The sequence below is a fragment of the Oenanthe melanoleuca genome, unplaced genomic scaffold, assembly GCF_029582105.1.
Source record: "Oenanthe melanoleuca isolate GR-GAL-2019-014 unplaced genomic scaffold, OMel1.0 S150, whole genome shotgun sequence".
Taxonomy (NCBI): domain Eukaryota; kingdom Metazoa; phylum Chordata; class Aves; order Passeriformes; family Muscicapidae; genus Oenanthe; species Oenanthe melanoleuca.
Window position 1 is genome coordinate 25,329 of NW_026612799.1, and position 16,282 is coordinate 41,610.

General features: G+C 50.3%; 1 pseudogene; it reads right to left on the bottom strand.

Moving 5' to 3' along the window:
• Window positions 1-5,350: 5,350 nt before the first annotated feature.
• LOC130266694 (feather keratin Cos1-2-like) lies at window positions 5,351-6,213 on the bottom strand (annotated as a pseudogene).
• Between the last annotated feature and the right edge of the window lie 10,069 nt (window positions 6,214-16,282).

Below are 16,282 nucleotides of genomic sequence, written 5' to 3' on the forward strand. Positions count from 1 at the left end.
CTTCCTTCCTTCTCTTCCTCTCTCTTGCGTTTTGCTTCTCTCCACCAGACACAGCAAGGACACTTCTCTCAGAAAACTGCTGCCCTACCTCTCTAGGGCTTCAGCCACACGCTGGACTTTCTCACAACATGTTCTTACTGACAATCCTTGGTTGTTATTACGAGCTGTGCTTGGTTGACCTTGGTTGGATGGCCTGCACTATCCTGCCACTCCATCACTTCCATTCTGAGGTGAAACGGAAGAGAATATAGGAAAAAAACAACTAGAATTTTAAGATAATACTATTTGCAAATACATAACCAAAATATTGTGCACACAGTAGTTAACAGGAAGAAACAAAAGAAAGATGCCACTTATTTTATTTTTTTTTTCATCCAACCAGAAATTTCTACCTGGCCAAATCCCAGGAAGCAGGGCTTGAGCAAATGTAGTGGTGTTCCTTGAGGATAAACATTGCAAATTACAAATGCCCAGACTAGTTTCTCCTTTGCTTAGCTGTTGTGTTTAAGTTCATGTCATATGGCATGGAATATCCCTTTTACTCAATTTGGGTCAACTGTCTGATGCACTCCCAGGATCTTGCCGTCCCCCCAGCTCCTGATGGGGAAGGAATGTTGAGAGACAGCGCTGATGCTGTGTGAGCCCTGCTCAGCAGGAGCCAAAGGACTGAGTGTTACCCACACCTTTGTAACACCCAGCACAGAGCACAGCCCTGCCAGGGCTGCTGTGGGGAACATGAACTGCATCTCAGCCAGACCCAACACACCCACGAGCCTTGGCTGGCTCCAGGGGCATCCAGCTCTCTGTGCTTGAGACACACCCATCAGCCCTTATCTCCTAGACTTGTCCACTGGGATGGGACACAGTCTCTTCCTCTCCAGGCCAATGCTACCACTCAGACTGGTACTGAGTGAGGTGGGCACCAAAACTTACAACAACAAATGAGGGGATGGAACTGAAGGGATCAGGCTACAGATATTGTCTTGCTCTGAGTGATAGCATCGATGTCCTGGGTGGCACTGGGAAAGTCAAGATCTGTGGACTCTTTTTAGTGCTCAAGCAGCAGGACTTCCAGATCGTCCAAGAAAAGGTGTTCCCAGCAATTCTACCCAGGAAAGCAGCACCACATCATTCAGGATCCAAAGGGAAAAACACGGCTCCTCTTTCAAGGAGGAGGTTGGGCAAATTCCGTCTTTGCTGAAGGACCACAAATACCATTTTTCTTTAAGTTATTAATAATTACATTCACCCCTATCTTAAGCCTGGACCACTCTGTGGCTGTTTGAAATTTTATTCATCCAATTGTTTTTCACACTGTGATGGACCTTCCCTCTTGTGTCAAAGTGCTGAAGTTTGGCAGCTGGGGCAGAAGGCAGAAGGAATTGGGATTCAGGGACAGCATTTCACTGGCTCCCTGTTGCGTAAGATAAAACAGGAAAAATCTTACAAATATGAATGCTCAGATTCTGGGAATATAGAAACCATGAACGAAATTGAAATGAAAGCCACTTTTGAGGTACCAATCCTTAGTTACTGAATAAGCATGAAACAATAGGATGACCCCTGAAGGTAATCCCCTCTTAATAGAGCAATGCCCTCTGCCACACAGCAAGACCAAAGGTTACAGAAAGACTTGCCAGGGTCCAAGAACTAGTGCTTAGAGTTTAAAATGTAACAGGCTATGCTAATATAAGGATTTCTATAGGCTGTATGTAAATGCTATAGAAGTTGTATATTGTATTACATTGGTTAGTAGAAATTAGAATATTCATCATAGAAGAAGATTTATTGTATTGTAAACGGGAAATCACTGTCTTCTTTTCTCCTCTTCTCTCTTTACTCTCTCTTTTTGCTCCCTTGTCCCTCTTCTCTCTCTCTCCCTGCTTTTATCTCTTTTTGTCCTGCTCTGGGGCTGTGCCGGGCAGCCCCTAGCAGCGTCTTTTATAATAAACTGCAACTGTAAGCTTTAGCTTCAACAGAGCACTTGAGTTTTGTCCAGGACTTTCTAATCCACCAAAAAGACTCCCGCAGCTCCACCCATGTATGACAAAGACAGCTCCAACAGCATCCAAAAAAAATATAAAGGTTGCCTGCAGCTCTTTCATCCTGTGTTTGAAGAAGCACAATCTGTACAGGAACAATGCTGGTGGTATGAGAGGCTTGGAGACCCTCTCACAGACCAACTCTGGCACAGCAGCAAAGACGAGCTGTGCCAGCAAGGACTGAACCTAAGGAGGAAAATGCTCCCACTTGTGCATCTCTGCCCAAGCGTTGCTTCAACCTCCCCATGGTGTGAGGTATGGGAAAAAAATTTACTCTTTCTTTCCACCATGGTTTGGTGGTTATTTCAGTGGGGTGACTGTGTCAACTCATTTTGGATGCAAAGGGATCTAAAGATCATTTTTATTTCATTTTCAAATACACCGGCTCCCCAGAAAAGAGGCATTGACTGCATCCACCAAATCAAGTGGCTCAAATTCCTGAGCAACCTTGCCTTGAAGACTTCATGGAATGACAAATATATAATTTCTCGGGGCACCTTTTTCCAGTGCCTCACCACCCTCATTGTCAGGGATGTCATTGTCAGCTCCAATGGAAAAGGCACATGGAAAACCCGTAGAAATCAGTCTCACTCTCTGCTTTTTCATGGCACTCCTGAGGAGACTGCAAGAGTTGTCCCAGAATGAAGGAGAAATACAAGACCCAGGGTTGAATGCAAAATAAATTTATTGAGTCTAAAGAAGAAAAGCAGCTAGGTGACAGACAGCACTGGGAGCAAGCACAAAGATGCAAAGGGCGTGTCCAGCAGCCTGGGCTGCAGATAGAGAGAGGAATAGAGGGGGAGCAGACAGTCCCACTGGGCTGGCACTGGGTGGTGGGGAATGGAAAGGAAGGGAAGAGAGACGAGAGAGCAGGAGAAGGAAGTAGTAACCAAAAAGCTTAAATCGAATGTTGCAAAACTATATCTTCATTCCAGCAGTGGGCTCTGAGACTTTGGAGGTGCTTGCCCAAGGATGTTGGCAGCAGCATCTTTAGCAGGGACGACAACATCTTTCACCACAACCGCGGGTGATGCAGGAGATGTCAAAGCCCCCGGAGCTGATGGGCACTCCCTCAGAGCTGAGGATGCTGCCAACGGCAGCGGAGGTGGAGGATCCCACCACGGTGTTCTGTGGGAAGGAGCTGAGGATGGGGCCGGGCAGGGTCACCAGCACAACAGGCGGCTCAATGGCCACGTGGGAGCTCTGGCACTGCCTGACACAGCACTCATTGCAGCTGCTGGCCAGCGGGCAGGGGCCACAGGGCTGGCAGCAGGAGTTGCAGGGCTGGCACTGCTGGCACTTCTCAGGGCAGGACATGTCTGGAGCCTGGCGCTGCAGCTGGCACACAGGGCAGGGAGCAAGCAGAGCACACGCACACCTCAGACACAGCCCGCAAGGCACCCCAAACCACACAAAGCCCTGCTGCCTGCCCAGCTCCAGGCTGTGCAGGCCCAAACTGGGCATCCTTTGCCTGAGCCCAGCACGCTCCTTCCCAGCTCAGCCAGGCCCAGCCGTGCTCCTGCCTGGGCTCCAGGAAAATCAGCACCTCAGCCCAGCCCCAGCCTCTGCCCACAACACACGGTCTCCCCTCTGCCCACACCACCACCATGGCAGAACATTCCCAGAAGAGCAAGGGGCAGGAAGAAGGGCTGGAAAGCTCAATGCAGTTCCAGACAGGGAGGAGGAGAAAGGGGCTTGCAACTCACCTGGTTGCCAAGGAGAAAGAGGTGACAGAAGTGGTTGACAGAGCCACAAGTTAGGCTGCCTTTTATCCTGGCCCCACAGTGCCTCAGGGCCCACAGTTCATACTGCTTGAGTGACGATATTCCTGCATGATCCCAAATGAATGGAAACATCTCTGGGAACGGCATGGCATGAGTTGGTTTTTCCCTCTACAATGACTTTGCATTTCCTGTCTTACATCATATCCATTCCCTCAAAAACACTTCTTCTGAATGCTGGTATGGGAGATTCCAGGTTTCCTGGGGGCAAGGATGTGTCAGTGTGGGCAGAAGAAATGAACGAAATGCAGAAGGGATCCAACGGATATCAGGTGATGTTAGCCTGGGACACTGTGGTGGACATTTATAATGCTGCCAGATTCTTGTAAATCCTCCTGACTGCATTGTCCTCATCTGCTCCACGACCTTCCAGTCATTTGCCCAGCACCAAATGGCCTCACAATATGCTTTGTCTTTTTAATGATCCTTCTTTGCCTTCCTCCTTTACCCTGCACGCACCTTGAGCCTGGTGTAGCTCTGCTGCCTGAGCATGTGTCCTGCTTTGTGTGCTCTGGAGCAGCTCTGGACCAGAGCTCCCCAGCATCTCCTCAGTGCCATGCCTTGCTATGGCCTGTGGCCCGTGTGCTCAGCCATGAGCAGTGATGTGTGTGGCAGTGTGGCTGTGCCCCAGTGTGTGCGAGTATCTGCACATGCCTGTGCTTGTGCCCTGGTGGGAAGAGCCCCTGAGAGCCTCTGGCCTGGCTGGGGATGGTTGTGCTCAGGGCAGAGCACTTGTGTGCAGCCGCCCTGGCCGTGTGCCTGTGCACGTGTGCCGGGCTCTGTGCGTCTGCCTTCATCTCTGTGTGCACCTGGGCAGGCTGGCAATGTGTCAGTGCCCCTGGCTCTGTGGGCACAGCTGTAGAAATGTTGGACAGCCTTTCCTGCTCAATGATTTGATAGAAGTCCATGTTCTCAGGGTGCAACATGTAGGTTCTGGAGTTTTACTTGGGACACTGGGCCTCCCTGGCTGCTCAGACCACTTCTCCTCCAGTTGGTCAGGAAAACCCTGGTCATGGTTTCACATAGAGAATGAAATTATCTCTGCCCTGACCAGACAAGTGAAGCTATTACACACTCTGCTTTTCCTTCTTCAGAAAGGCATTGGATTGTTTTTTCTAAAGATGCATCTTCATGGCATTCTTCTAGGTGAGCCAGCACTGTCTGTGGAATGTGTTTTGAGCACCAAGGGAATGGGTACAAAACAAAATCAGCTGCATGTTTTCTCACCCTCTGCTTTCACCAGCTTTTCCCTGATCTCACAGGAAGAGTTCCCACAGAAGGAAGGAAAACTTAGAGGCATGAGTTTGGATGCGTAAACAATTTTATTGAGTTTAAGAAGTACATCAGGAGGCTCACAGAGGGCTCTAAGAGCAGCCACTACAATGCAGGAGGGATGTCTGTCTGCTTGGCCTGCAGAGGTAAGAAGTACAACAGGTCCCACAGGGCTGGCATTGTGTGGGATGTGAAGGAACAGAGGGAAGGGAAAGAATAGATAGTGCCATAAAGCAACAAAAACCAAACAGCCTAAATATACAACGTTCCAAAGATCCGTCTTCAATTCAGTACCATGTTCTGAGGTCTTTGACTCCAGACCCCAATGTTCCCAAGGGCACTGCCAGCAGATTTAGCAGGGACGGCATCTGCTGCCACCATAGCAGCTGGTGATGCAGGAGAGGTCAAAGCCCCCGGAGCTGATGGGCACTCCACCACAGCTGAGGATGTTGCCAATGGCAGCAGAGGTGGAGGATCCCACGGCAGTGTTCTGTGGGAAGGAGCTGAGGATGGGGCCGGGCAGGGTCACCAGCACAACAGGCGGCTCAATGGCCACGTGGGAGCTCTGGCACTGCCTGACACAGCACTCATTGCAGCTGTTGGCCAGCGGGCAGGGGCCACAGGGCTGGCAGCAAGGGTTGCAGGACATGGCTCGGGGTCACAGGAGCACCTAGGATAGAAGGAAAGGAGAAGCAGAAAGTGAGGACACATGAGGAGCAGCACTGCACCCAAACACCCTGCAGCCCAGGCACCTGCTGGCCCACATTGCACTGCCCAGCTCAAAGCCCAGGAGCCACCTGAGCCAAGTCCCAGCCTCCCTCTGTCTGCACAAGACCTTCTCTCCCCTGCCCTCTCCCAGCACAAGCAGCTCCCAGCCCTGGGCTGTGACAGCCCCTGTCAGCTGAGACCTACAGCCAGGAAGGAGACGGTCTTGAAGCAGCAGCAGCAGAAGCAGCAGCAGGAGAAGAGGTTTCCCACTCACCTGATTCCTGAGGAGGAGGAGGTGAGAGAAGTGGATGAGAGCACAGAGACTTGGGCTGCCTTTTATAGCAGTCCTGCACTGCCTCAGGCCCAGAGGCATGTTAATGGAAGTCATAATTTTGTGACCAGCTCATGTCAAATGTGCACCATGCCAGCTAATGGTAGGGGCTGTGTCCTGGTTTCCTACTTTGCTGCTTTTTCATTTATGGTTTCTGTGTTTGAAAAACCTTTTAGTTTTAGGGCCAGGATGAGAGCCTCAAGAATTTCCAGGACATAAACACGTCAGAGGAGGCAGAATGCTGGGATCATGGTCTGGTGGCATTCCATGCAGGCACGTGATACGTCTTGATTCCTCCCTACTGGGTCAGCATTAGGTCAACAGTCCATGTCCATTTCTCCACTTCCTTCCTTCTCTTCCCTCTCTTGCGTTTTGCTTCTCTCCACCAGACACAGCAAGGACACTTCTCTCAGAAAACTGCTGCCCTACCTCTCTAGGGCTTCAGCCACACGCTGGACTTTCTCACAACATGTTCTTACTGACAATCCTTGGTTGTTATTACGAGCTGTGCTTGGTTGACCTTGGTTGGATGGCCTGCACTATGCCACTCCATCACTTCCATTCTGAGGTGAAACGGAAGAGAATATAGGAAAAAAACAACTAGAATTTTAAGATAATACTATTTGCAAATACATAACCAAAATATTGTGCACACAGTAGTTAACGGGAAGAAACAAAAGAAAGATGCCACTTATTTTTTTTTTCATCCAACCAGAAATTTCTACCTGGCCAAATCCCAGGAAGCAGGGCTTGAGCAAATGTAGTGGTGTTCCTTGAGGATAAACATTGCAAATTACAAATGCCCTAGACTAGTTTCTCCTTTGCTTAGCTGTTGTGTTTAAGTTCATGTCATATGGCATGGAATATCCCTTTTACTCAATTTGGGTCAACTGTCTGATGCACTCCCAGGATCTTGCCGTCCCCCAGCTCCTGATGGGGAAGGGAATGTTGAGAGACAGCGCTGATGCTGTGTGAGCCCTGCTCAGCAGGAGCCAAAGGACTGAGTGTTACCCACACCTTTGTAACACCCAGCACAGAGCACAGCCCTGCCAGGGCTGCTGTGGGGAACATGAACTGCATCTCAGCCAGACCCAACACACCCACGAGCCTTGGCTGGCTCCAGGGGCATCCAGCTCTCTGTGCTTGAGACACACCCATCAGCCCTTATCTCCTAGACTTGTCCACTGGGATGGGACACAGTCTCTTCCTCTCCAGGCCAATGCTACCACTCAGACTGGTGCTGAGTGAGGTGGGCACCAAAACTTACAACAACAAATGAGGGGATGGAACTGAAGGGATCAGGCTACAGATATTGTCTTGCTCTGAGTGATAGCATCGATGTTCCTGGGTGGCACTGGGAAAGTCAAGATCTGTGGACTCTTTTTAGTGCTCAAGCAGCAGGACTTCCAGATCGTCCAAAAAAGGTGTTCCCAGCAATTCTACCCAGGAAAGCAGCACCACATCATTCAGGATCCAAAGGGAAAAACACGGCTCCTCTTTCAAGGAGGAGGTTGGGCAAATTCCGTCTTTGCTGAAGGACCACAAATACCATTTTTCTTTAAGTTATTAATAGTTACATTCACCCCTATCTTAAGCCTGGACCACTCTGTGGCTGTTTGAAATTTTATTCATCCAATTGTTTTTCACACTGTGATGGACCTTCCCTCTTGTGTCAAAGTGCTGAAGTTTGGCAGCTGGGCAGAAGGCAGAAGGAATTGGGATTCAGGGACAGCATTTCACTGGCTCCCTGTTGCGTAAGATAAAACAGGAAAAATCTTACAAATATGAATGCTCAGATTCTGGGAATATAGAAACCATGAACGAAATTGAAATGAAAGCCACTTTTGAGGTACCAATCCTTAGTTACTGAATAAACATGAAACAATAGGATGACCCCTGAAGGTAATCCCCTCTTAATAGAGCAATGCCCTCTGCCACACAGCAAGACCAAAGGTTACAGAAAGACTTGCCAGGGTCCAAGAACTAGTGCTTAGAGTTTAAAATGTAACAGGCTATGCTAATATAAGGATTTCTATAGGCTGTATGTAAATGCTATAGAAGTTGTATATTGTATTACATTGGTTAGTAGAAATTAGAATATTCATCATAGAAGAAGATTTATTGTATTGTAAACGGGAAATCACTGTCTTCTTTTCTCCTCTTCTCTCTTTACTCTCTCTTTTTGCTCCTTGTCCCTCTTCTCTCTCTCTCCCTGCTTTTATCTCTTTTTGTCCTGCTCTGGGGCTGTGCCGGGCAGCCCCTAGCAGCGTCTTTTATAATAAACTGCAACTGTAAGCTTTAGCTTCAACAGAGCACTTGAGTTTTGTCCAGGACTTTCTAATCCACCAAAAAGACTCCCGCAGCTCCACCCATGTATGACAAAGACAGCTCCAACAGCATCCAAAAAAAATATAAAGGTTGCCTGCAGCTCTTTCATCCTGTGTTTGAAGAAGCACAATCTGTACAGGAACAATGCTGGTGGTATGAGAGGCTTGGAGACCCTCTCACAGACCAACTCTGGCACAGCAGCAAAGACGAGCTGTGCCAGCAAGGACTGAACCTAAGGAGGAAAATGCTCCCACTTGTGCATCTCTGCCCAAGCGTTGCTTCAACCTCCCCATGGTGTGAGGTATGGGAAAAAAATTTACTCTTTCTTTCCACCATGGTTTGGTGGTTATTTCAGTGGGGTGACTGTGTCAACTCATTTTGGATGCAAAGGGATCTAAAGATCATTTTTATTTCATTTTCAAATACACAGCCGCTCCACAAAAGAGGCATTGACTGCATCCACCAAATCAAGTGGCTGAAATTCCTGAGCAACCTTGCCTTGAAGACTTCATGGAATGACAAATATATAATTTCTCGGGGCACCTTTTTCCAGTGCCTCACCACCCTCATTGTCAGGGATGTCATTGTCAGCTCCAATGGAAAAGGCACATGGAAAACCCATAGAAATCAGTCTCACTCTCTGCTTTTTCATGGCACTCCTGAGGAGACTGCAAGAGTTGTCCCAGAATGAAGGAGAAATACAAGACCCAGGGTTGAATGCAAAAGAACTTTATTGAGTCTAAAGAAGAAAAGCAGCTAGGTGACAGACAGCACCGGGAGCAAGAACAAAGATGCAAAGGGCGTGTCCAGCAGCCTGGGCTGCAGATAGAGAGAGGAATAGAGTGGGAGCAGACAGTCCCACGAGGCTGGCACTGGGTGGTGGGGAATGGAAAGGAAGGGAAGAGAGACGAGAGAGCAGGAGAAGGAAGTAGTAACCAAAAAGCTTAAATCCAATGTTCCAAAACTTTATCTTCATTCCAGCAGTGTGCTCTGAGATTTTGGAGGTTCTTGCCCAAGGATGTTGGCAGCAGCATCTTTAGCAGGGACGACAACATCTTTCACCACAACCGCGGGTGATGCAGGAGATGTCAAAGCCCCCGGAGCTGATGGGCACTCCCTCAGAGCTGAGGATGCTGCCAACGGCAGCGGAGGTGGAGGATCCCACCACGGTGTTCTGTGGGAAGGAGCTGAGGATGGGGCCGGGCAGGGTCACCAGCACAACAGGCGGCTCAATGGCCACGTGGGAGCTCTGGCACTGCCTGACACAGCACTCATTGCAGCTGCTGGCCAGCGGGCAGGGGCCACAGGGCTGGCAGCAGGAGTTGCAGGGCTGGCACTGCTGGCACTTCTCAGGGCAGGACATGTCTGGAGCCTGGCGCTGCAGCTGGCACACAGGGCAGGGAGCAAGCAGAGCACACGCACACCTCAGACACAGCCCGCAAGGCACCCCAAACCACACAAGGCCCTGCTGCCTGCCAGCTCCAGGCTGTGCAGGCCCAAACTGGGCAATCCTTTGCCTGAGCCCAGCACGCTCCTTCCCAGCTCAGCCAGGCCCAGCCGTGCTCCTGCCTGGGCTCCATGAAAATCAGCACCTCATCCCAGCCCAGCCTCTGCCCACAACACACGGTCTCCCCTCTGCCCACACCACCACCATGGCAGAACATTCCCAGAAGAGCAAGGGGCAGGAAAAGGGCTGGAAAGCTCAGCTGTTCTAGAGGGTGAGGAACAGAAATGGGCTTGCAACTCACCTGGTCCAAGGAGAAGGAGGTGACAAAGTGGTTGACAGAGCCACAAGTTAGGCTGCCTTTTATCCTGGCCCCACAGTGCCTCAGGGCCCACAGTTCATGCTGCTTGAGTGACGATATTCCTGCATGATGCCAAATGACGGAACATCTCTGGAATGGTATGGCATGAGTTGGTTTTTCCCTCTACATTGACTTTGCATTTCCTGTCTAACATCATATCCGTTCCCTCAAAAAACCCTTCTTTTGAATGCTGCTATAAGAGAGTCCAGGTTTCCTGGGGACAAGGATGTGTCAATGTGGGCAGAAGAAATGAACTAAATGCAGAAGATCCAACGGATATCAGGTGATGTTAGCCTGGGGCACTGTGGTGGACATTTATAATGCTGCCAGATTCTTGTAAATCTCCTGACTGCATTGTCCTCATCTGCTCCACGGACCTTCCAGTCATTTGCCAGCACCAAATGGCCCCACTATGTTCCTTTCTTTTAATGATCCTTCTTTGCCTTCCTCCTTTAGCCTGCACCACCTTGAGCCTGGTGTAGAGTCTGCTGCCTGAGCATGTGCCTGCTTTGTGTGCTCTGGAGCAGCTCTGGACCAGAGCTCCCAGCATCTCCTCAGTGCCATGCCTTGCTATGGCCTGTGGCCCGTGTGCTCAGCCATGAGCAGTGATGTGTGTGGCAGTGTGGCTGTGCCCCAGTGTTGCGAGTATCTGCACATGCTGTGCTTGTGCCCCTGGTGGGAAGAGCCCCTGAGAGCCTCTGGCCTGGCTGGGGATGGTTTTGCTCAGGGCAGAGCACTTGTGTTGCAGCCCCCTGGCCGTGTGCCTGTGCACGTGTGCCGGGCTCTGTGCTCTGCCTTCATCTCTGTGGCCCTACTGGGCAGGCTGGCAATGTGTCAGTGCCCCGTGCTACTGTGGGTACAGCTGTAGAAATGTTTGGACAGTCTTTCCTGCTCAATGATTTGATAGAAGTCCATGTTCTCAGGGTGCCCATGTAGGTTCAAGAGTTTTACTTGGTACACTGGGCCTCCCTGGCTGCTCAGACCACTTCTCCTCCAGTTGGTTCTGAAAACAGTGGTCATTGTTTCACACGAGAATGAAATTATCTCTGTCCTAGACCAGACAAGTGGAGCCATTACACACTCTGCTTTTCCTTCTTCAGAAAGGCATTGGATTGTTTTTTCTAAAAAAAATCTTCATCGTCTAGGTGAGCCATCACTGTCTGTGAATGTGTTTGAGCACCAAGGAATGAGTACAATAACAAAATCAGCTGCATGTTTTCTCACCCTCTGCTTTCACCAGCTTTTTCCCTGATCTCACAGGAGTTCCCACAGAAGGAAGGAAAAACTTAGAGGCATCAGTTTGGATGCAAAACAATTTTATTGAGTTTGAGAAGAAGATGAGGAGGCTCACAGAGGGCACTAAAAGCAGCCAATACAATGCAAGAGGATGTCTGTCTGCTTGGCCTGCACAGGTTAAGAACAGGTCCCACAGGGCTGGCATTGTGCGAGAGTGAAGAAACAGAGGGAAGGGAAAGAAAGATAGTGCCATAAAGCAACAAAATCCAAACAGCCTAAATATACAACGTTCCAAAGATCCATCTTCAATTCAGTACCATGTGCTGAGGTCTTTGACTCCAGACCCCAATGTTCCCAAGGGCACTGCCAGCAGATTAGCAGGGACGCATCTGCTGCCACCATAGCAGCTGGTGATGCAGGAGAGGTCAAAGCCCCCGGAGCTGATGGGCACTCCACCACAGCTGAGGATGTTGCCAATGGCAGCAGAGGTGGAGGATCCCACGGCAGTGTTCTGTGGGAAGGAGCTGAGGATGGGGCCAGGCAGGGTCACCAGCACAGCAGGCGGCTCAATGGCCACGTGGGAGCTCTGGCACTGCCTGACACAGCACTCATTGCAGCTGTTGGCCAGCGGGCAGGGGCCACAGGGCTGGCAGCAAGGGTTGCAGACATGGCTTGGGGTCACAGGAGCACCTAGGATAGAAGGCAGGGAGATGCAGAAAGTGAGGACCATGAGGAGCAGCACTGCACCCAAACACCCTGCAGCCAAGGCACCTGCTGGCCCACATTGCACTGCCCAGCTCAAAGCCCAGGAGCCACCTCAGCCAAGTCCCAGCCTCTCTCTGTCTGCACAAGACCTCTCTCCCCTGCCCTCTCCCAGCACAGGCAGCTCCCAGCCCTGGGCTGTGACAGCCCCTGTCAGCTGAGACCTACAGCCAGGAAAGAGCTGGTCTTGAAGCAGCTGCAGCAGAAGCAGCAGCAGGAGAAGAGGTTTCCCACTCACCTGATTCCTGAGGAGAAGGAGGTGAGAGAAGTGGATGAGAGCACAGAGACTTGGGCTGCATTTATAGCAGTCCTACACTGCCTCAGGCCCAGAGGCATGTTAAAGGAAGTCATAATTTTGTGACCAGCTCATGTCAAATGTGCACCATGCCAGTTAATGGTAGGGGCTGTGTCCTGCTTTCCTACTTTGCTGCCGTTTTCATTTATGGCTTCTGTGTTTGAAAAACCTTTTAGTTTAGGGCCAGGATGAGAGACTCAACAATTTCCAGGACATAAACACGTCAGAGGAGGCAGAATGCTGGGATCATGGTCTGGTGGCATTCCATGCAGGCGCGTGATACGTCTTGATTCCTCCCTACTGGCTCAGCATTAGGTCAACAGTCCATGTCCATTCTCCACTTCCTTCCTTCTCTTCCCCTCTCTTGTGTTTTGCTTCTCTCCACCAGACACAGCAAGGACACACTTCTCTCAGAAAACTGCTGTCCTACCTCTCTAGGGCTTCAGCCACATGCTGGACTTTCTCACACCATGTTCTTACTGGCAATCCTTGGTTGTTATTACCAGCGTGCAGGGTTCAACTTGAATGGATGGCCTGCATCCTCCAGCCACTCTATCCTCTCCATTCTGAGGTGAACAAGGAAGAGAATATAGGAAGTAATCAACTAGAATATTACAATATAAATCTTTCCTAAAATACATCAAATCATTGTGCACACTGTAGTAAACCAGAAAAAACCAAGAAAGGTGCCACTTCTTTTTTTTTTATTTTATCCAACCAGAAATTTCTAGCTGGCCACATCCCAGGAAGCAGGGCTTGAGCACATGTCTGGTGTTCCTTGAAGACAAATATTATAAATTACCAATGCCCAGACTAGTTTCTCCTTTGCTTAGCTGTTGTGTCTGAACTCATGTCATGTGGCATGGAATATCCCTTTTACTCAATATGGGTCAACTGTCTGATGCACTCCCAGGATCTTGCCGTCCCCCAGCTCCTGATGGGGAAGGGAATGTTGAGAGACAGCGCTGATGCTGTGTGAGCCCTGCTCAGCAGGAGCCAAAGGACTGAGTGTTACCCACACCTTTGTAACACACCGCACAGAGCACAGCCCTGCCAGGGCTGCTGTGGGGAACATGAACTGCATCTCAGCCAGACCCAACACACCCACGAGCCTTGGCTGGCTCCAGGGCATCCAGCTCTCCGTGCTTGAGACACACCCATCAGCCCTTATCTCCTAGACTTGTCCACTGGGATGGGACACAGTCTCTTCCTCTCCAGGCCAATGCTACCACTCAGACTGGTGCTGAGAGAGTGGGCACCAAAACTTACAACAACAAATGAGGGGATGGAACTGAAGGGATCAGGCTACAGATATTGTCTTGCTCTGAGTGATAGCATCGATGTTCTGGGTGGCACTGGGAAAGTCAAGATCTGTGGACTCTTTTTAGTGCTCAAGCAGCAGGACTTCCAGATCGTCCAAAAAAAGGTGTTCCCAGCAATTCTACCCAGGAAAGCAGCACCACATCATTCAGGATCCAAAGGAAAAACACGGCTCCTCTTTCAGGAGGAGTTGGGCAAATTCGTCTTTGCTGAAGGACCACAAATACCATTTTCTTTATTTATTGAAAGTTACGTTCACACCCTGTCTCATGCCTGGACCACTCTGTGGCTGTTAGAAATTTTATTCATCCAATTGTTTTTCACACTGTGATGGACACCTCCCTCTTATGTCAAAGTGCTGAAGTATGGCACCTGGGGCAGAAGCTGCAGGAATTGGGATTCTGGGACAACATTTCAGTGGCTCCTCCATGTCTGATAAAGACAGCTCCAGCTGTATAAAAAAAAAATAACTATTAAAGATGCCTGCTGCTGTTTTATCCTGTGTAGATGAAGCACAATGTTGTAGAAACAGTGTTGGAGTTTAGGGAGGCTTGGAGTCCCTCTCACAGAGGAACTTGGGCGCAGGAGCAAAGAGGAACCGTGCCAGCAAGGACTGAGACTAAGGGGAAAAATGCTCCCACTTGTGCATCTCTGCCCAAGCGTTGCTTCAATCTCCTCCGTGGAGTGAGGTGTGGAAATATAAATTTACTCTTTGCCTTTCCCCACGTTTGGTGGTTGTTCCAGTAGGGCGACTCTGTCAACTCAAACACCTGGAATGGAAGGGGAACTAAACAACAATTTTATTTCATTTTCAAATCCACAGCCACCCACAAAAGAGCCATTGACTGCATCCACCAAACCAAGTGGTCAAATTCCTGAGCAACCTTGCCTTGAAGACTTCATGGAATGAAAAATATTAGTTTCTCGGGGCACCTTTTTCCAGTGCCTCACCACCCCCATTGTCAGGATGTCTTTGTCAGCTGCAAATGGAAAAGGCACATGGAAAACCCGTAGAAATCAGTCTCACTCTCTGCTTTTTCATGGCACTCCTGAGGAGACTGCAAGAGTTGTCCCAGAATGAAGGAGAAATACAAGCCCATGTTTGAATGCAAAAGAACTTTATTGAGTCTAAAGAAGAAAAGCAGCTAGGTGACAGACAGCACTGGGAGCAAGCACAAAGATGCAAAGGCGTGTCCAGCGGCCTGGGCTGCAGATAGAGAGAGGAATAGAGGGGGAGCAGACAGTCCCACTAGGCTGGCACTGGTAGTGGGGGATGGAAAGGAAGGGAAGAGAGAGGAGGAGGAGCAGAAGAAGGACGTAATAGCCAAAGGTCTAAATCCATTGTTCCAAAACTTTATATCCATTCCAGCGTGGCTCTGAGATTTTGGAGGTTCTTGCCAAGGATGTTGGCAGCAGCATCTTTAGCAGGGACGAAACATCTTTCACCACAACCGCGGGTGATGCAGTAGATGTCAAAGCCCCCGGAGCTGATGGGCACTCCCTCAGAGCTGAGGATGCTGCCAACGGCAGCGGAGGTGGAGGATCCCACGGCGGTGTTCTGTGGAAAGGAGCTGAGGATGGGGCCGGGCAGGGTCACCAGCACAACAGGCGGCTCAATGGCCACGTGGGAGCTCTGGCACTGCCTGACACAGCACTCATTGCAGCTGCTGGCCAGCGGGCAGGCTGCAGGGCTGGCAGCAAGGCTTGCAGGGCTGGCACTGCTGGCACTTCTCAGGGCAGGACATGTCTGGAGCCTGGCGCTGCAGCTGGCACACAGGGCAGGGAGCAAGCAGAGCACACGCACACCTCAGACACAGCCCGCAAGGCACCCCAAACCACACAAGGCCCCTGCTGCCTGCCCAGCTCCAGGCTGTGCAGGCCCAAACTGGGCATCCTTTGCCTGAGCCCAGCACGCTCCTTCCCAGCTCAGCCAGGCCCAGCCGTGCTCCTGCCTGGGCTCCATGAAAATCAGCACCTCAGCCCAGCCCCAGCCTCTGCCCACAACACACGGTCTCCCCTCTGCCACACCACCACCATGGCAGAACATTCCCAGAAGAGCAAGGGGCAGGAAGAAGGGCTGGAAAGCTCAATGTCGTTCCAGACAGGAGGAGGAGAACGGGGCTTGCAACTCACCTGGTTGCCAATGAGAAGGAGGTGACAGAAGTGGTTGACAGAGCCACCAGTTAGGCTGCCTTTTATCCTGGCCCCACAGTGCCTCAGGGCCCACAGTTCATGCTGCTTAGTGACGATATTCCTGCATGATCCCAAATGAACGGAAACATCTCTGGGAATGGTATGGCATGAGTTGGTTTTTCCCTCTACATTGACTTTGCATTTCCTGTCTAACATCATATCCGTTCCCTCAAAAACCCTTCTTTTGAATGCTGCTATAAGAGAGTCCA